General features: G+C 39.1%; 1 protein-coding gene across 11 annotated transcripts in view; it reads left to right on the forward strand.

The window, feature by feature from the left end:
- Positions 1-20,737, forward strand: part of SRPK2 (SRSF protein kinase 2) — a 255,049-nt gene that overhangs the window by 185,793 nt on the left and 48,519 nt on the right. Inside the window, exon 1 of one of the 11 annotated variants that reach the window (XM_039249809.1) lies at positions 16,800-16,804. The exons of the other annotated variants lie outside the window; for them this stretch is intronic. The gene's annotated coding sequence lies outside the window, so the exon portion shown is untranslated. Of the gene's footprint in view, positions 1-16,799; positions 16,805-20,737 lie in introns of those variants that run through there. 11 annotated transcript variants of the gene reach the window in all.

The raw sequence follows: 20,737 nt of genomic DNA on the forward strand, positions 1-20,737 counted from the left end.
TGGGCTTGCGTTTCCAGTCTGTCCCTGGCACCTAGTAGAATAATCTGTGCTTGCTAAATAGTGACTGAAGAGACCAGATCAAGAAACTACTTAATACCCCTTTTCATCTTTATCGTGTGGTTAATTGTAAGAGGAAAAAAAAGGCGGGGGGTGGGAGATTTGTGGAGGAATGAGGTGGTATTTGGTTAGAGGTAAAAGGCTTCATAGAAAGCGTAAAGGGGACCTTACAACTTGGGGTTCGTGGGACTTTGTTGATAGCAAAGGACACTTCTCTGACTCTACGTGGGGGCTGGGAAGGTGTCTGTGGGAAGCTCTGGGTCCTTGTTTTCCTGGCAGATGGCAAGCTCAGAGCTGCACAGGTTAGGTCGAAGAGCTGTTTGGAAGCATGATGTAGAGCACGAAGATGAGGATAAGAAATTTGTACATAAAGTAAATTAAAACATCAGTTAGGAATATATATTGAAAAATACAAACTTGAGGAAACACAGAAGAGTTTATGTCGATTTCTTGGGATTTTCTGCACATACACTCGTTTATCATTTCACTGCACATACTCCCCCCGCCTTAGTATTCTGTACGCATTTTATTTCTCTTTCCTACTTCCTGCATAAGGTTGAATAGAAGTGGTAAGAGTGGACATTGTTAAATGTTTCTTATGTTACAGTTAAATATGTAGATATTTTTTTTTAGATCCCTTTACAGGTTGTGATGGATCATAGATTAAATGTAAAGCTCAAAGTATAAAGCTCATGAAAAGAAAAAGGTAGGAGGATTTCTTAACAACCTTGGCATAAGGGAATATTTCTTAGAGAATATGCAAGAAATATTAACTACAGACTAAAAATTAATAAATGGAATTTCATTAAAATAAAAAATATTTACAGATTAAAAGGCATTTTTAAAAATGAAAAGACCAGCCTCAGACTAGGAGAAAATATTGGCTACATAGATAGCTGACAAAAAGCATGACTGGGAGAGAGAACATAGGAAGCCTTGTGGTTGTGGAGAAATATTCTTCATGTTGATCAGGACATAAACATTTGTCGGGTAATCAGGGAATTGTGTATGTAAGACGTTTGAATCCCAATGCGCATAAATTTTACCTCTATTTAAAAATGGGAGGGGTGCCTGGGTCGCTCAGTCAGTTCAGCTCTTTTTTTTTTTTTTTTTTAATTTTTTTTTAATGTTTTATTTATTTCTGAGAGGGAGACAGCATGAGCAGGGGAGGTCAGAGAGGGAGGGAGTCACAGAATCTGAAACAGACTCCAGGCTCTGAGCTGTCAGCACAGAGCCCGACGCGGGGCTCGAACCCATGAACCGCGAGATCATGACCTAAGCGAAAGTCGGACGCCCAACCGACCAAGCCACCCAGGCGCCCCCAGTTCAGCTCTTTGACTCAGGTCATGATCTCATAGTTCGTGGGTTCGAGCCCTGCGTCGGAACCTGGAGCCTGCTTCGGATTCTGTGTCTCCCTCTCTCTTTCTGCCCCTCCCCCATTCGCCTTCTGTCTCTCACTCTCTCAAAAATAAAATTAAAAAAAGAAAAGAATTGCTTAAAAAAAAAAAAAAGGTTGCCATACCAGTTAAATGTGGATTATAGGATTTCTGTGTTTGTGTTAATCTCTCTGCTTGTTTTTCTTTGTTTTCTGTAATGAGCATATATTGCTTTGTACATAGAAAAAAAATGTTTAAAAAAGAAAAATTTAGCAGTGAGGAGGAACCACTGTAGATTTTGCACAGGAAATTGCTGTATTTAAAAAAGATTAATTTGTGAGTCTTGAATGATTAGAGAGAGAAAATACATAGAAAGGCGAGGTCAAAAAAGCAAACAGCACAATGGAGGAAACATCTTGATCATTTGACGAACAACTGAATATGGAGGACAGTGACGGAAACATTCCAAGTCTTGAACCGTGAGGTGACTGGAAGGAGAGCAGTGCCTTCTGGCCATCATTTTCTTTCTTTTTTTAAGGACTTTGTGAATTTTGAATCTGCTTGTTATTTCTTCTTGGACTTGGATATCTGGCTATTAAAAAAACTCCCAGCCAAATAAATGTGCAGCCTTCCTGTAAGTGATCAGGAAGTTCAGGCACTGTGCACTGTGTGCTAACGCCACCACAGCAATCTTCTATTTGATTTTTTTCTGGGCTCTTTTTTTTATTCCTTTGCCCCAATTTCCTTCTAATTTTATATCTTGTATTGTCGTTTTATAAACTGCCTCGGTTCCTTATTGGAAAGTAGATTTGGCACTATTAACAGGAACAGGGAAATCATAGTTTGGGGAAATTGTGATGAGTTTGACTTCATTCATTTTAGTTTGAAGAAACTGGTGTAGATACCAAAAGACAACTAGAAATAGGAATCTGGGGCTCAAGAGAGTGGGTAGCAAATGTTGTAGTAAGGGATTTAACAGGGGCACCTGGGTGGCTCAGTTGGTTAAGTGTCCGACTTCAGCTCAGGTCATGATCTTACGTTTGTGGGTTTGAGCCCCGCATCGGGCTCTGTGCTGACAGCTAGCTCAAAGTCTGGAGCCTATTTCGGATTCTGTCTCTCCCTCTCTCTGACCCTCTCCTGCTCACGCTGTCTCTCTCTCTCAGAAATAAATAAAAAACATTAAAAAATATTTTTAATAAAAAAATAAATAAAATAAAAAGGATTTAACATTTCCCCAAAGAGAGGTCTGACCTTTTCCCTAAACTACTGTGTGATGAGATTGAAGCCCTTGGAGGGTCCTGCCTCGGAAGCATCCTTTTCTACCTGGGGGCCTCGAGCCATGCCCTGGCAGAGCCCCAGTGAAGACTGTGGGCTCCAAGGCTAGGGTGAGGTTCTGTGGTTGGCAGTACTCTGTGTCGGGCACCTGTCATTAGCCACACGAGTCGGCTCTATCTGGAACTCTGCTGGCAGGAGACACCTGCTTGCTGTGTGTTTGGGATCCCCCCCTAGATTTTGCCGCCTACATCTCTTCCCTTGATTGATTTTAATCTGTGGCCCTTATGTTGTAGTAAGAAGTGACCACGAGCATAACAGCCTTCAGGGAGTTTGGCGAGCCCTCCTTACATGATGATTAACTGCAGACTCGCAGCTAGTGTCTGCGGGGAGAGCTCTGCAGTTGTGTGCAACGTGGTTGTGGTCTTGTGGCCTCCTCCCCAGCCTTACACAAGTACTGCAGATTTGATAGGAAAATAAATCATGCAGGGGGTGTTACATGAATGAAAAAGATGCAGAAAGGCTGTTGGGGGACAGGCCTTTGAGAGATTCGGTGGAATCTAGGAGGAGGAAGAACAAGTTCAAAGAAACAGCCAGGGAAGCAGGAGAGCAGCCAGAGACCTGGGGTTCCGCTTGACACAGAGCAGCTTGGGGAACTGCGCACCCGGCAGTGCTATTAGTCTCCGTGAAAAATCCCTATACATACTCAGTTGTGTGAGTGGGATTTTCCAGGTTTTGGGTATAGAATGGTCTTACTTGCATTCTGAATGTCAGTGGTTCTTGTCCCTACCTGTTGGCTCCCTGCAGAGGTGGCACTTTGGGATCTGCATGTCCCCAGAGGTGGGTGGCATAGGATCTGGGCCAGAGCCATGTGACATCTGTCATGGACTTGCTTGCTGCTCTGGGCGCTGCCAGTACCCACTGTGAGAGTGCTTTTGGCCATGCTGTTGGGGCTTTCCCCGCCATGCTCGGTGCCAGAGCAGGACTGGGTGGTGCCGCAGCAGCGACAAAGCCTAGCCAGATGCCGCCTCTGTCTTTGCTTAGCCCAGAAAGGGTCTCCCCAGCAGTGCCTGTGCCATTACATCTGTGCGCCCCTGCCTGCCCTCTGCGGACACGGCTCCTGCAGCCAGCTCCATCCCTCTTTCTGCTGGCCTGTGCCCTTGGGCTCCAGAGTCTGCTTCTGGAAGTGTCCACAGTCACCGATGGCTTGCTTCTCTCCCATCCACTCCCAGTCCCCTTACGGAATCACTGGAACATCAATTCCTTTACCTTCCTTCTTTGGATAAGCCCAGAAGCACTCCTGCACATCATTTCGTGCACCCTGGCTTCTCAGGACCGTCCACCGGTTCTCTCGGTGGGCCCAGGCGTGTTTGATCCTTATGTGGGGTCTAAGGATTGTAAAAACACTTTTTATAAACAGAAACCTGGTAATGGGACAGGTTTTGGAATAATTTATCTTCTCCCCCTTTAAAAATTTATTTTTACTGAGATATAATTGACATACAACATTATGTAAGTGTAAGGTGTACGTCTTCTAAGTTAAGGTGTTGATTTCGTACATTTATATATTGTACTATGATTACCTCCTTAGTGCTAGATAACACCTCTGTCGTGTCACATAATTACCATTTCATTTTTTTGGTGGGAACTATTACAGTCTAGTCTCTTAGCAACTTTGAAGTTTATAATAGAGTTGCCTGTATTTTTTTTATTTCCCACTTGAGGGTAGTAGAAAAAAGAACTGTATTCTTAAGAGTTCCATATCGGGATCCCTCTCCTTCTTAGCTCTGACATTCTGGATTAGCTCTGATTTTCCTGTCTCTCTGTATTGGATCCTGATTCAGCCTAGAATTGAAAAGATTGAAATGAAGTAAAAGATTTTTTTGTTTTTTTCTTTTTTCTATTTTATATTGACTAGCAGTACTCGAAAACTTGGATTTTTTTCCTCATACAGTTTTCTGCACTGATTACAATATTCCCCCTCCCATCCCAATCCCCTGCAGTTATTTTCCAGGACCCCCAGTGAAAGCCTGAAGCTGCAGGTAGTAGCAAACCCCGTATATACTATGTTTTTTTCCTATATGTACATGCTTGTGAGGAAGTTTAAATTATAAGTAAATCAGGCACAGTAAGATTAACAACAACGGTAATAAAATAGAACAATGATAACAGTATACTGTGATAAATGTTACTATGTGAGTGTCTCTCTTTCAAAAAGTCTTACTGTTCTGTACTCACCCTGTGGTGGTGATGCTAACGTGAGATGATAAAACGCCGGCTAGATTAGATGAAGTGAGAGAGTGACAGGGGCACTGGGGGCACTGAGACCTAGCGTTAGGCCACTGTCGATCCCCTGGTGATAACACCAGAGGGAGGGTCACCTGCTTCTAGACTGTAGTCGACATGGCTCACTGAAACTGCTGGGAAGACGGGAGCACTGTATATAAAATTTCCCCCTGCAAAGGCTATAATTTATTGGTTCTCAGTATACTGACAGATTGGGGAGCTGTTAGCACTATCTAATTCCAGATCACTTCAGCACCCCAGACGAGAATCATGTTTGTTAGCAGACATCACTGATCTGCTTTGTGTGTAGGTTTGCTTATTCTGGACATTTCATGCGAAGAGAGCCCTGTAGTATGTAGCCTTTTGTGGCTGGCTGGCTTAGCATCTTTTTAATTTTGACCCATGATGTAGCATATATTAGTACTTTTTACCTTTTTATAATGAATAATATTCTGTGGTTGAGATATCGTAAATTTTGTTTATCCATTTATCAGTTGGTATACATTTGGTCGTTTCTCCTTTTTGGCCATTAAAAATATGCTACTATTCATACATGTACACACACACACACACACTTTGTATATGAGTTTTTAAGTGGACATGTATTCATTTTCTTGGATAACCCCAGGCATGGAATTGTTGGGTCATATTGTAATGCCCTGTTTAAATATCGTGAGGAATTTTCAGACTGGATTTCTGAAGCAGCTACATGTCACTGTATATTCATTCCCACCAGCAATATATGAGGATTATAATTTCTCCACGTCCTTGCCAGTACTTACTCATTTTTGTTACTGAAGTGGTATCTCTTTGAGATTTTGATTACCGTTTTCTAAAAGATTATTGATATTGACCATCCTTTCATATGCTTATTGGCCATTTCCATGTCTTCTTTGGAGTTGCTGTTTGTGTGTGCACGTACATGTACCCACATGAACAAGCACTTGTTGCTGAAGCCATGGTTCATAATAACACACGTTCTCATTATGAGAGCCCATGAGGCTTTTCTTCCACTCTCAGTACAGGGGAAAGCATACTGCTACCCTCTCCTGATTTATTATTAATGGTTTTAACACTGTTGTGATGCCCCCATTTCCTTATTAGCTTTGTTTTTTTTATTTTTTATTTTTGAGTGAGTGAATGGAGAAGGAGCAGAGAGAGAAAGGAAGAGAGATAGGATCTGAAGTGGGCTGTGTGCTGACAGAGAGACCTATGTGGGGCTCAGACTCATGAACTGTGAGATCATGACCTGAGCCAAAGCTGGACGCTGAACCAACTGAGCCACCCAGACAGTATCCGTTGTTATTACTATTTTTAATAAATTTCTAAATGTTTTTTTTTTTTATTTTTGAGAGAGAGAGAGAGAGAGAGTATGAGAGGGAGAACACAGAATCTGAATCAGGCTCTGGGCTCTGAGCTGTTAGCACGGCGCCTCGTGTGGGGCTTGGACTCCAGAGCTGTGAGATCATGACCTTAGCTGAAGTCAGATGCTTAACTGACTGAGCCACCCAAGCACCCCAGTGTAGCTCTTTATATTGTGGAATATATGTATGCTTACTTCTTACTTGCTTCTTACTTGCTGGTTCAAAAAATTGTTACAAAAATTTTTTATAGTTAATATTAAAAATTCAAACAAAGTAGGAAGTAAGCAGAAACTTAAAATTCTCACTTTTACTTTCAACACACTTTTCCACAGTCCATTTCTCCAAGGTGAATTGAAAAGATTTACCCCAAAATTAATATGTATATATGCACATCCATATGTGTATTAACTTCCATAAATGAAGTTGATCTTTGCATAATCCACATGATGCTTTTTTTTCCAGTAATACGTATGGAATCAGTTCCATGAATCTAAATATAGTTCTGCATCATTGTTTTCTATGATGGTGTATTCTCATTTTTGCTTAACTTTAATGAACTAACTAGCTGTGTATTGATTAGATATTTAAATGTTCTCAGCTTTCACTGTGGTAAATAATGCTACTGGGACCTGCTTGTTTATTCATCTTATGGATTTGTTTTGAGTATACATATGGAAAGAGGATTAGCGAGTTTGAAGCACAGCATATTTTCATTTTAAAATGTCACCATTTGTGGAGCCTGCCTGGCTCAGTCACTGGAGTGTGTGACTCTTGATCTTGGAGTTACCTTCCAAAAAGATGATACTGATTTATACATATACCAGAAGTACATGAGTGGTTCCACACGGCACCACTAACTACATGGTTTACCAGTAATCTGTTTTTATTTTACTCATTCAATTTTTAGTAAGACTAGCTACTTGTATTTAACATTTCTAATGTTAATCATGTCCTTCGTATTTTGATTTTAGTCTTTTTGTGTCATGACTTTGTGTTTATTTTTTGTTTTAATTTTTTTTTTTAACATTTATTCATTTTTGAGAGAGAGCGAGAGTGCGAGTTGGGGAGGCGCAGGGAGAGAGGGAGACACAGAATCTGAAGCAGGTTCCAGGCACAGAGCCCGACACAGAGCTCGAACCCACGAGCGGTGAGATCATGACCTGAGCTGAAGTCAGACACTTAACCAACTGAGCCACCCAGGTGCCTCTGTGTTTATTTTATTTTTAAAGTTTCTTTTTGACAGAAAGAGAGCAACAGAGCATGAGCCAGGGAGGGGCAGAGAAAGAGGGAGACACAGACTCTGAAGCAGGTTCCACACTGTCAGTGCAGGACCTGACGTGGGGCGTGAACTCAGGAACTGTGAGATCATGACCTGCTGAAGTCACACTGAGGCACCCAGGTGCCCTATGTTTAATTTTTAAAGATTTAATTCTTTGACTATAATTTCTTCATCATATCTTGATTATGCTTTACTCTTTTCTCCTTTTATATACTAATTAAAATCATTATACTTATTTTTACAACTTTTATTGATCCTTTCAGCCAACTCAGCTCTTTTCACAACACTACTCCTATTCAGCATGAACCTTTAAACTTGAATCTCTCATCAGACTTCCAAACCAAAATTCTTCCCAAGAGAATAGTAATTCTTCCTGTATTAGTAATAAACTGAGATGGTAGTGTTCTCTCTGAGACTATTAGGTCTGAGGCCTAAAAGGAGGAGTTTTCAAGACAGGATATTATTACAGCATTCAGTGAAGCCACATTTTGAAGAGGGTGAAAGCTAAGACAAGGCCAGTGAGAACTGCCTACAGGAAGAGTCCCTAGTGACACCAGTGACAGGGGCCAGTGATGAGTCATGGAGGTGACTAGGCATCCTGGGGAGACCCTAGAAGATTCTTGCGTGAAACTAAGCTATCAAGTGAAGAGAACATTTTAGCTTGTTGGGGGTGAGGTCAGGGATGAACCAGGGAAAGTTGATGTTGGGACAGGATACCTCAAGCATATTTCTAGGCAGAAGAGAAGCAATCTGAAGAGAGGTTTGAAAGGTCAGCAAGGAAGGAATTAAGTGAGTGATTTTGGGGGGAAAGTAGTCTTGAAAAGATTGAGGTCACCTCTTTCCTGCAGAATAGAGGAGGTTTTAATGTAGCTGTTGTTGTGAGCAGAATCAATAATGACTCTTCTGGTTAGTATTGTTGAGTAATGAATTATCCCATAACTTCACAGCCATATGCCAACTTTTAATTTTGCTCATGATTTTATGGATCAGGAATTGAGAGGCAAGGCTAGAATGGTTTGTCTCTGCCTCATAATGTCTGTGGCTTCAGCTGAGACATCTCAGAGGCTTGAAGTGACTTGATGGCTGGGCCCTGGCCTCATCTGAAAGCTTACTTCCTGACATATCTGGCCCCTGGACCAGAAGGCTTGGACAGCCAGAACTGCCAGCCGGAACTCCACCATGTGGATTGGCCTCCTCCTAGCGTGGCCACTTCAGAATAGTCACACTCTGGTGCCTGAGTTCCAAAGGCAGACGCCCACCTTACAAAGTGACAGTTGCATCGCCTTTTACAGCCTAGCTTCAGAAATCACACAGTCCGTGGTACCACATTCTTTTGTTTGGAAGCATCTCAGAAGCCAGTCAGACCTGTAAGGAGGAGAAGTAGAGAGTCTGTTTCTTGATAGTAGAATGTCAGGATTCTAGAAGAACAAGTGGGTTGAAAGATACTGTTGGCATCCTTTTTTGGAGACTACAGTTTGTCAGAAGAATGCCACAAGAAATTAATTAAAGGACATTGCAAGACTTCCAAGTATGTTTAGCTCTGTTTTTGGTGTAATCATTTAACCACTTTTCTTGGAGCATAAATTCATTTAATGCTTTTTTTGTCTGGCATAGATTATAAGCCAGGAGCCTAAAGCCACAAGCCCAAAGTCCTAACTACATCTAACGTTGGGTGCCTAACATAGGAGTAATGCACAAGTTGGTACATGAGTTAGGCTTTCTCGTGATGATTAAACTAGAAAGCATTGATTGCTCTTGGATTATAAAACTAGACGGGGCTTTACATTGATACTGAAAAGTAAGTTATTTTTTTAAAAATGTTTATTTTGAGAGAGAGTGTGTGTGTGTGTTTGTGTGTGCTCACGAGTGAGCAAGAGAAGGGCAGAGAGAGAGGGAGAAAGAATCCCAAGCAGTCCCCATGCTATCAGCACAGAGCGCGATGCAGGGCTTGATCTCCTAAATCGTGAGCCAAAATCAAGAGTTGGACACTTAACTGATGGAGCCATGCAAGTGCCCCTCAAAAGTAAGTTCTGTTTTCCATATATTTGTTAAAGATCTTTTACTTACTCCATTTGTAGTCCTCTGAATCCAAGATATGTGGGTTTTTTTTCCCCTGATTTTACAATTTCTTTAGAATGGTTGAGAATTTGGATTATTCACAATATGTTACTCATTTTTTACAAGAGATAAATGGGAAAATGCCTGCGGGTGTGTGGTTGAGTCATATTGCTGTGCGTTTTCATACATCCTTGCTCCCTTATGGTCAGTAGAAGCTAAAAATAACAGTAGGCCTTGACTTCTTGAAGGAACTTAACCTCAGTTATATATTGATGTCTGAGTGCACGTAATTATGGCCTTTGGTTTTAAATAGCCAGGGAAACTGCTTTCAGGGTTCTTTTACCTTAAAAGTATCTTAGTTACTAAAGGAAGTCTCAATATTTTTCACCTGTCTTCTGATTTCTGAACTCTGCTTTTACCCAAGACCATCTCATTCCAAGATCAGTTGTTTCCCTGGTTCATATTTTTTATTCTTTTGATAAAGTAAGCGGGGGGGGGCATTGCATGAGCAGTGGAGAGGCAGAGGGAGAGGGACAGTAGACACTTAACCAGCTGAGCCACCCAGGCTCATATTTTAATATATTGTATTTTAACTTATCCAGAACATAGTTAAGAAATGAGCCCAGAATCATTGAGTATATATGAACAGTGTCCAGGTTCTTGTACTAAAGCGTGTGCTTACTAAAAGGGGAAAGCACATTCTTATAGAATTTCAAATAATATCTATTTAGTCTTCCTTTGTCCACAACACAAATAAGGAAGAGGGCAAAGAAGAAGAAATAAGATGTAAAATCCATAAAAATCATAAAATCCCAATAAATATTAACAGCTTTTGCCTGCTTGATGTAGTGATAAAATATTTAGGCAAAAAGACCACATTCATTGGGGGGAATATCAGATTGTTATCAAAATTTTGTACATCAGTGCTTTAGGCCAAAAGATAACAGAGTAATGCATTTGACATACTCAAGGGAAAAAATTCTGAGCCAATAATTTTGTTGACCTTCAGTCCTGGAGGACCCACATAAATTGATAGGTTATATGCAAGTCCTGGGGGAATATTTTTCTCTGAGAAATTGGCTTACAAAAAAAACAAAACTGCAGACAACCAAAATTAATGCAGAGTCATGGACATAAAGACTGATTTCATTAAATGACAAAATTAACACCTGAAAAATTGCACCTCTATCAGTCCTCTGGAGTATTTACAGCATACTATTAAGTAGGTGTATTAACTAGATACTTTAAAGTGGTGTGCTTTTCAATTTAAGGGTAAATTTTATAACAACATGTTTCATAGAGGAACGGTTTAGATTCTCCTATCAAAGATATATGAAGAGACCAGTGGGTGTGTATTTAAGAAACAGTAGAACTTATTGGTAATGGATATAAAATGAGTCTTTTAACTCTCTTTAACTGTGAATTCTGAGATTTGTAGGCTATTAGTATGCACAATATATTTTCAGTGAAATTGCACACATAGTTGTATATGTATGTATGAGAAGAAAAACGCTTTGTGACCTCAGTTACAGAGTCCAGTGTATCTCTGTCCTTATGACCTGGTGTTTACTGCAATGCATGTGTAAGGACTACCAAAACCCTCCAAGGTGCATTTATAGAATACTGTGTTCTTTTTTTGCTTTTAAAGGTTGTTTATTTTTGAGCAAGAATGAGCGCACAAGAAAGGAAGGGGCAGAGAGAGAGGAGGATAGAGGATCCCAAGCGCGTTTGGCGCTGACAGCAGCAAGCCCAATGTGGGGCTCATACTCAGGAACCGTGAGACCATGACCTGAGCTGTAGTCAAAGTTAGATCTTCAACCAACTGAGCCACCAAGACGTCCCTAGAATGCTGTGTTATAAACTATTCTCACTGGATGATTCAGAATGTTCTAGACTACAGAATGTAGAGATGAGGCTTTTAGAGTCTGGCTTGCCCCAGCATGCAGTCCACATGTTCACTGTGGGGCTCTGTCATTCTTGAGGGTCTTTTCTAGCAGAGCGAAAGTATCAACATTACTGTAATTTAGAAAGATTTTGCTGTAGCTACAAAATTATAGCACTAAAAGGACAGGAAACCTAGTTATTGATCATAAAAGCAAATGAAATCCTGACTCTGTTTGATTTCTGTTTAGAATCACATTCCAATTTTGTAAACATTTAGAGCTGTTAGCGGACTTTAACCCTTCAATGTTAATAGATCCCATGATGGCTGTGTTCAGGATCAGCTCGATTTCCATCTTACCAGTTTGCTTGAGTACTCTACATTTTTAATTTTGGAGTATAAAAAATGTGTTTTCCACTACACAGTTCTCTTAGTGGTGTTTTTATATGATATTACTTTGGGATATATTTAAATTATTAGTTTCCTTTTCCCCCATCTGATCATAAGACAAAGGGAAATCTTCTAAGGATATACTGTGTTACTAAATTTTGTTCACGATTAATAATGAATGTCTACACTAGAACAGCTCTCAAGGCTCTTCACAGTCTGATGCCAGGGTGCTTTTCTTGCTTGCTTTCTTAGCTTCAGACCCAAGTATTTTACCATGAACATGCCTTCCTGCTGTTGCAGTTTTCCTCATGCTATCTCTTGTTCCTTGTGGGCCTTCCTCTGTCTTTCTGTGCAATATTAACCCAGGATTTAAATTTAGCCCACATCTTAAACTGACAAAGCCTTTCCCACTTTCCCCTCACATCGTACCAGGAACAGAGAATTGGCCTCCTTCCCACCAGTGTCTCTTGTGTCCTGTGCTCTCTCTCTTATATTTAGCGATTGGCCTCTTGTGATCCAGGTACTATGTGTTGGGGATACTGTCCCTCCCTTCATAGTGTTTAAAATCTCCTAGGAAAGACGTGAAAAAAAAAATAAAGTATTGCTCTTTGTAACAGAACATGATGAGGCATTATGGAGATACATACGACAAGCAAGGACAGGAGCTTTTCCTTAGCCAGGAAAATCAGGAAATCCTTTCTAAGAGAGGACCTTGGTTGAGCATATCCTGAAAGATAAGTAGCTGTCGATTGTATCCCAGCACTTTCACATAGTTGAGACATTTTACACATAAAATACATAGATATACTAGACAAAGAGATGAGGAGATACTAGAATAAAAAGAATTGGTCACATTAAGGTTAATACATAGTTAATAGATATATGCACAATTTATGAGTGTTGCAAATTTTCTTCTGGGTTTCTTAGTCAAGGAAGGAAATGCAGTGGTTGTGAGACTGACAGTTTTCATAAGAGGAAAACAAACTAGTCACTCTAAACTTCTTGGTGCTAAAGATAAATCTATCAAAAACCAAGACATTTCTGAGATTTTATTCTTCTTAGAAGCTAACACCAGCCGTTTTCATAGGTGCTAGCCGAAGACACAAGACCCCTGAGTCAGAAACAAAGGGTTTTATTACTTACAGCACCACAAGCAGTGTGTGCTCATGTTCATACTCGTTCCCCTTACCCTCCAAATCCCACAAGGGCCATGTGGAGGCAGGCCCAGGTGGACTCTCTGAACACCATGGAACTCCATGGTGAGAAACTCCAAACCTAGAAAGTTCTAATCTTTTATGGGCATGCATCCAAACCTCCCAACCTTTATACCTGAGGGGAGATATTTATCATACTGTGCCCTCTTCTCCAGAAGGAGATGGTATGTCTGCTTTCCAAAGTTACTCCCTTTGGAAACCTTTGAAAGATAGTCTGGAACAAAGGCTACTAATGTCTCTGTTCAAAAGATATGTAGATAATCTGGTTGGTTCTGGACAGAGTTTTCTCATGAGGTTGTAGTCAAGCTGGGCTGCAGTAATCTAAAGGCTTAACTGGTTCAGAGGATCTGCTTTTCTGATCATTTCAGTGGCTGTTGGAAGGTCTGAATTCCTCACTGCTATTTGACTAGAGACTTCAGTTACTTGCCACAAGGGCCTCTCTACAGGAATGCTCACAATAAGGCAGCTAGCTTAGCAGAGAGAGGGGAGAGAGAGCCACCCATGATAGAAGCCAGTGTTTTAAAAGACTATAATAAGCTCCACTTTTTTTTTTTTTTTTTTTTTTTGGACACTCGTCTCTTGGGAAATTGCATTTAACTTGAATTTTGAAAATCTCGATTCTTTTGTATTTTAATGTTTGGATAAACCATTAATAAATAAAATGATAAGTTTCTTCAATCAACTTGATATATCATGTTAATAAAAGAAAGGATAAAAAGCATGTGGTCATTTCAGTAGATGCAGAAAAAGCATTTGACAAAGTACAGTGTTTATCCCTGTTAAAAACCTTCAACAAAGTAGGTTAGAGGGAACATACCTTGAGATAATAAAGGCCATATATGAAAAAAAAAAAACCAGCAAACATCATATTCAATAGGGAAGAATTGAGAGCTTTTTCTCTAAGGTCAGGAACAAGACAAGGATATCCACTCTCACTGCTTTTTTTTCATACTGCAACTCATAGACACAGCAATCAGACAAGAAGAAATAAAAGGCATCCAGGTCAGTAAGGAAGAAGTAAAACTTTCACTATTTGAAGATGCCGTGATACTATGTGGAAAACCCAAAAGATTCCACAAAAAAACTGTTAGAATTGATAAATGATTTCACTAAAGTTGCAGGATACAAAGTCATATACACAAATCTGGTGCATTTCAAATGTGGATAATGAAGCAGAAGAAAGAGAAATTGAGAAAATAATCCCATTTATAATTGTACCAAAAATAATAAAATGCCTAAGAATGAATTTAACCAAACAGGTGAAAGACCTATACTCTGAAAACTACAAACATTGATGAAAGAAATGGAATGATATTCCATGCTGATGGATTAGGAAAAAAAATAGTTAAAATGTCTGTGCTACGCAAAACAATCTATAAATTTAAAGCAATCCCTATCAAAATACCAACAGCATTTTTCATAGAACTAGAACAAACAATTCTAAAATTTGTATGGAACCACAAAAGACACTGAATGGCCAAAGCAATCTTTAAAAAAAGAAAAGCAAATCTGGAAGTATACAATTCCAGACTTCAAGTTATATAACAAAGCTATAGTAATCAAAACAGTATGGTACTGACACAAAAATAGACACATAGATCACTGGAACAGAATAGAAAACCCAGGAATAAACTCATATGGCCAGTTTCCGATAAAGCAGGACAGAATATGTAATGGGATAAAGTTTCTTCAGCAAATGGTGTTGGGAAAGCTGAGCAGCCACATGCAGAAAAATGAAACTGGACCACTTTGTTACACCACACATAAAAATAATTAGAGATCTAAATTGAGACCTGAAACCATAAAAATCCTTGAAGAGAGCACAGGCAGTAATTTCTCCAGCATTGGCTATAGCAGCATTTTTCTAGATATGCCTCCTGAAGCAAGGGACATAAAAGCAAAAATAAACTGTTGGGACTACATCAAAATAAAAAGCTTTTACACAGCAAAGGAAATAATCAAGACTGAAAGGCAGTCTACTGACGGTATTTGCAAACGACATAACTGATGAAGGGCTAGTATCCAAAATATATGAAGCACTGATACAACACCCAAAAAACAAATAATCCAATTAAAAAATGGGCAGAAGACATGAACAGACATTTCTCCAAAGAATACATCCACCTGCCAAAGATACATAAAAAGGTGTTCAACATCACTCATCCTCAGGGCAGTGCAAATTAAAACCACAATGGGCTATCACCTCACACCTGTGAGAATGAATGAAATCAAAAACACAAGAAACAACGTGTTTGGTAGGATATAGAGAAAAAAGAAACCCTCTTGCACTCTTGGCGAGAATGCAAGCTAGTGCAGCCACTGTAGGAAACAGTATGGAGGTTCCTCAAAAACAGAACTAACCTCCAATCTAGTAATTGCACTACTAGATATTTACCCAAAACTACAATCCTAATTGAAACGGATGCATGCACCCCTATGTTTTTTGCAGGATTATTTACCATAGACAAACTGTGGAAGCAGCCCAAGTGTCCATCCGTAGATGAATAGATGAAAGAGATTGTGTAAATGTATACAATGGAATATTACTCGGCCACAAAAAAGAATGAAATCTTGGGGGCGCCTGGGTGGCTTAGCAGGTTGAGTGTCCAACTTCAGCTCAGGTCATGATCTCACGGCTAATGAGTTCAAGCCCTGTGTCAGGCTCTGCACTGACAACTCAGAGCCTGGAGCCTGCTTCAGATTCTGTCTCCCTCTCCCATTCACTGACTCTCTCTCAAAAATAAATAAAAAACATTTTAGAAGAATGAAATCTTGCCACTTGAAGCAGTGTGGATGGAGCTAGAGAATATAATGCAAAGCAAAATAAGTTAGAGAAAGACAAATACCATATGATTTCATTCATTTGTGGAATTTAAGATACAAACGAACAAAGGAAAAAGAGAAAGCCAAACCAGAAACAGACTCTTAATTATAGAGAACAGACTGATGGTTACCAGAATATAGGTGGGGTGTGTGTGCGGGGAATGAAATAGGTGATGGGGATTAAGGAACCTTAATCTGAGTAATGGATAGAATTGTTGAATCCCTATATTTTATACCTGAAACTAATAGAACACTGTATGTTAACTATACTGGAATTAAAATAAAAACATAAAAAATAAAGAGCAGTTTCTTTCTTTTTGATATTTGGCAGCTATAAATCATCATATCTGGAATATCACAAATCTTTTGCTGCTTGGGCTGTGTTAATGAGTTAGATTACATGTTGGGCCGATCAGTTTTACCATCTTAAGTAGCTTTAGACAATACCCTGAATCCCCAGCCTGCTGACTCATTAATCTGTGTCATTAGTCATAGTGGGTTTGGATAATGGCAGAACAATAGTAAACACTTAGGTGGCACTTAATATGTCCCCACGTATGGTTCTGAGTGAGTGACCACAGGGGCAAGAGTAACCCAGAGAAAAAGAGTAATTTGCTCAGTGTTACATAGCTAGTAAATACCAGTGTGATTCTAATCAGCGTCCCTTTTGAAGCACATACCTGAATGAGTAATTGGCAGTAGGCAAGAGCTTAAAATTATTTGTTGGATTTATATTAACATTTCATGTGTTCAGGGTTTCTCAGTCTATCTATTATACTTAAATCTCTAGCTCTACTGCAAAAGTTGTTTCTGCATTTATTTTATGCTCAAGTAAGTTTTGTTGTTACTTCTTTAGGTCATAGATAAATAGGAATCCTCTTTTGAAGAATTTTCCTTTGCTCTGAGTTTTGTAGAGCTCTCTCCCATTCATTAGTGTTACAGAAAATATTTGGTATAACAACAGAGATTATATTCAAGAGGGTTTTTTTTAAAGTTTATTTCTTTATTTTGAGTGGGGGGAGGGGCAAGGAGAGACTCCCAAGCAGGCTCTGCCCTGTTAGCAAGGAGCCCATGTGTGCTGCATCTTACAAACCGAGAGATCATGACCTGAGCAGAAGTCAGACACTTAACCAAGGCACCCAGGTACCCCTTTTTCAATCATTTTAATCAAGGAATGAGCCCCCTTTCTTACCCTTTCCTGGAAACTTTAAGTCTGATGCTGCTGGTAGGTTGTTCACAGATACTTTTCTGTTCTGCTTTGTCAAGAATTTTGATCAGGAATTCATTGCTGGATATCAGGAAATGTTTTTTTTTCTGTTTATTGAACTAATCATATGGTTTCTAAGTTTTTATTCCTGGAATAAACCGCACTTGGTCATGGAGTATTATCCTTTTTATATGTTGTTGAATTAGATTTGAGAAAATTTCATTTAGATTTTTGTATCTCCATCATGGGGAAAATTGGTCTGTAGGTTTCTTATAATGTCTTTGCCAGGGTTTGGAATGAAAGTAATGCTGGCTTCATAGAATGGGATTGGGAGTGTTTCCTCCTCTTCAGTTTTCAGGAAGTGCATAGAATTGTTAGTATTTTTCCTGTAAATATGTGAGATTATTCAATTCATTTTTTCATGGGAAAATAAACTATAAATTGATTTTTAGACAACTGATAGAAAGTTACTTAGGTATATATTTCCTGATTGGAGATTGGATGTTTTGTGTCTTTCGTGGTATTTGTTTGTCCATTTCATCTATGTTTTCTTTTTTCTTTTTAAATTTTTTAATGTTTTTTATTTATTTCTGAGAGAGAGAGAGACAGACAGACAGCAAGAGCAGGGGAGGGTCAGAGAGAGGGAGACACAGAATCTGAAACAGGCTCCAGGTTCTGAACTGGCAGTCAGCACAGAGCCGGACACGGGGCTCAAACCCACGAACTGTGAGATCATGACCTGAGCCGAAGCTGGACGCTTAACCGACCGAACCATCCAGGTGCCCCTCATCTGTGTTTTCATATTTCTAGGCATAAAATTGTTCATAATACTCTTATCATTCTTTTAATAGCTATAAAATATGTATAAAAATATGTCACCTCATTCATGTTAATTTGTTTTCTTTTTTCCCTGGTCAACTTAGCTAGGTTATGATTCATATTCTCAAAGAGGAGCCAGCTTTTGGTTTCACTCATTTTTAAAATTTTTTCTGCTTATTTTCACTCATTTTGCCCATATTTTTATTCTTTTCTTCCTTCTGCTTCCTTTGGGTTACGTTTGCTCTTTTTCTTAGGGTGGAAACAGCTTATTGATTTGAGATCTTTTGTCTTTTCTAATATAGGCATTTAGAACTCCTAAGTATTCCTCTTAAGTTTTAATGTTTTAGCAACATTTCACAGATTCTGATCTTATGTTTTTACTTTCATTTAGTGTAAAATAATTTATAATTCCCTTTTGATTTCTTCTTTATCCCATCCAGTTATTTTGAAATGTGTTAGTTTCTTAATTTTGTAGTATTTTCTGTTAATCATTTCTAATTCAATTCTGTTGTGTCTGAGAACATGCTTTATGTGACTTGCTTCTTTTAATTTATGTTGAAACTTGTTTTATGCTCAATGTATAATTTATGTTGATATGTGTTCCATGCATTTAAAAAAATTGCTGTTGAGTGTTCTATAAATGTCAATTACATCAAGTTGGTTGATCGTATATTCAAATCTTCCATATTCTTACTGCTTTTCTGTCTAGTTGTTTTAATAAAACAGTTAATAAAAAAACTTAATAACTTTTGAGGAAAGGAACATAGAAACCCTCAGTGGCCCCCTGATGTGTCTATATTAGTGTTCTGTGAACAGATTTCATTTTAACATCCCTTCCTTTTTTAAGACTGTTGGAAGTGATTCTCAAGTTTTTTCTGACTTCGGAAAGCCATCAGTGGTTAGAGAGAGAAACCTTGCCATCAGAGTACTAAGAAACTAGTGTTATAAAACAAATAAATACTAAATAGTACCTTCAGTAGAAAATCAAGACTTTGCTGAAAATCCTTACAGACTATTGTGTATGATGGAATAGTCTATCATACATAATAATGTATGATAGATTCACTAACTTGATTAATTTGGGCTCAGCAAGGAAAAAGGGAAAGGGAAAATCTTTATCTTTGGCCAGTAATTCCAAAACAGCTAAGAAGCATAGTTTTAGAATTGTCTTCTTTGGATCCTTAATAGTACATACAAGTGAAACTTGAGATTTTCTGTGAGTGTGCCAGAGGACCAGGAGTTAGGGAAGAAATCAGCGAGTCAACGTAATTACCTAACAATGCATTTTTATTCTCTCGTATTTGTAATTAAATCCAATATTTTTTTCTAATGCTTTTTAAGAATCAAAGGAAAACTTCTCAGTGATAAGCGCATGATTTTTACACTAAGTAATACAAACTGAAATTCAGATATGTTAACGAAACCCCAAAGCCATGGTAGTTGTCAAGTGCTTGCTTCTTTCTGGTACTCTGCCCGATGCCGTGAGGAGGGTCTACCCCTGCACTGCCTGTGGTAAAACAGCAATAGGAGAGGTTCTTGCCTAGTCTGTGACTGGTCGCAAGATTCCTTGTGTGCTAGATGGTGTTCTGAGCCATGGGGTGGCCATTGCCAAGGGTCATTATGGGTGCAGGCTGTTAGCTGATCTCAGGGAGCTGGAGAATTGTTTGGCAGAATTCCTGGTCCATTTTCTCTCATGCAATGGCTGTTGGGTGGGTTGATGTGGTCTGCTCTGGGGACTCCTGCTCCATCCACCTTTCTGGCAGCATTAGTTACCCTTCTGTGAGAAGAGATTGAAGAATGGTCAGAAGAGACTTGTTTTCTTTCTTTCTTTCTTTCTTTCTTTCTTTCTTTCTTTCTTTCTTTCTTTCTTTCTTTCTTTCTCTTTTCTTTCTTTTCTTTCTTTTCTTTCTTTTCTTTCTTTTCTTTCTTTTCTTTTCTTTCTTGTTTTATTTATTTCTGAGAGAGAGAGAGAGAGAGAGAGACAGCGGGGGGGGGGGGGGTGTTAGAGAGAGAGGGAGACACAGGATCTGAAACAGTCTCCAGACTCTGAGCTGGCTGTCAGCACAGAGCCCGATGCGGGGCTCAAACCCATGAACTGGGAGATCATGACCTGAGCCGAAGTCGGACGCTTAACCGATTGAGCCACCCCAGTGCCCCAGAAGAGACTTGTTTTCTTTAGCAATCTGGGAGTTAGGATATGAGAATATATAGAATAAAAGCTTGAAATTGTCAAATTTATGTCAAATTTTCAAAATAAAAGGATAAATGTTTTAGTACTTTTTATATTTGTATTCAAAATTTGCTTCTCTGCCTCTCTTGTTTAGTTGGCCTGTTTTTAGGTACATTGTCCTTTCTTCTTCTTCTTCTTCTTCTTCTTCTTCTTCTTCTTCTTCTTCTTCTTCTTCTTCTTCTTCTTCTTCTTCTTTTTTTAATCCTCTGCTAGGTACATTATTCTTAGCTCATATGTGGGCTCCTGAGATAAATGGACTAAACTAGTAATTTCTTTTGTTCAACTTTCAAAGTCCCATTGAGAAAAGGAGCATCTGGTTTCTGCTGTGATTACTTTAGAAATGGCATTCATCTATTCTTGCCCACATGGACACACTCTGGGCTGTTTGAGAATTCAAATCTGAAACATAGCATAGTGATACCAGTTTCTTCTCTTTATGCATAATTAAATTATTTTTAAACTTAGAGACTTTAATGTTGG

The sequence above is a fragment of the Hyaena hyaena genome, unplaced genomic scaffold (assembly GCF_003009895.1).
Source record: "Hyaena hyaena isolate Hyena2069 unplaced genomic scaffold, ASM300989v1 scaffold_347, whole genome shotgun sequence".
In the NCBI taxonomy this organism is placed as follows: domain Eukaryota; kingdom Metazoa; phylum Chordata; class Mammalia; order Carnivora; family Hyaenidae; genus Hyaena; species Hyaena hyaena.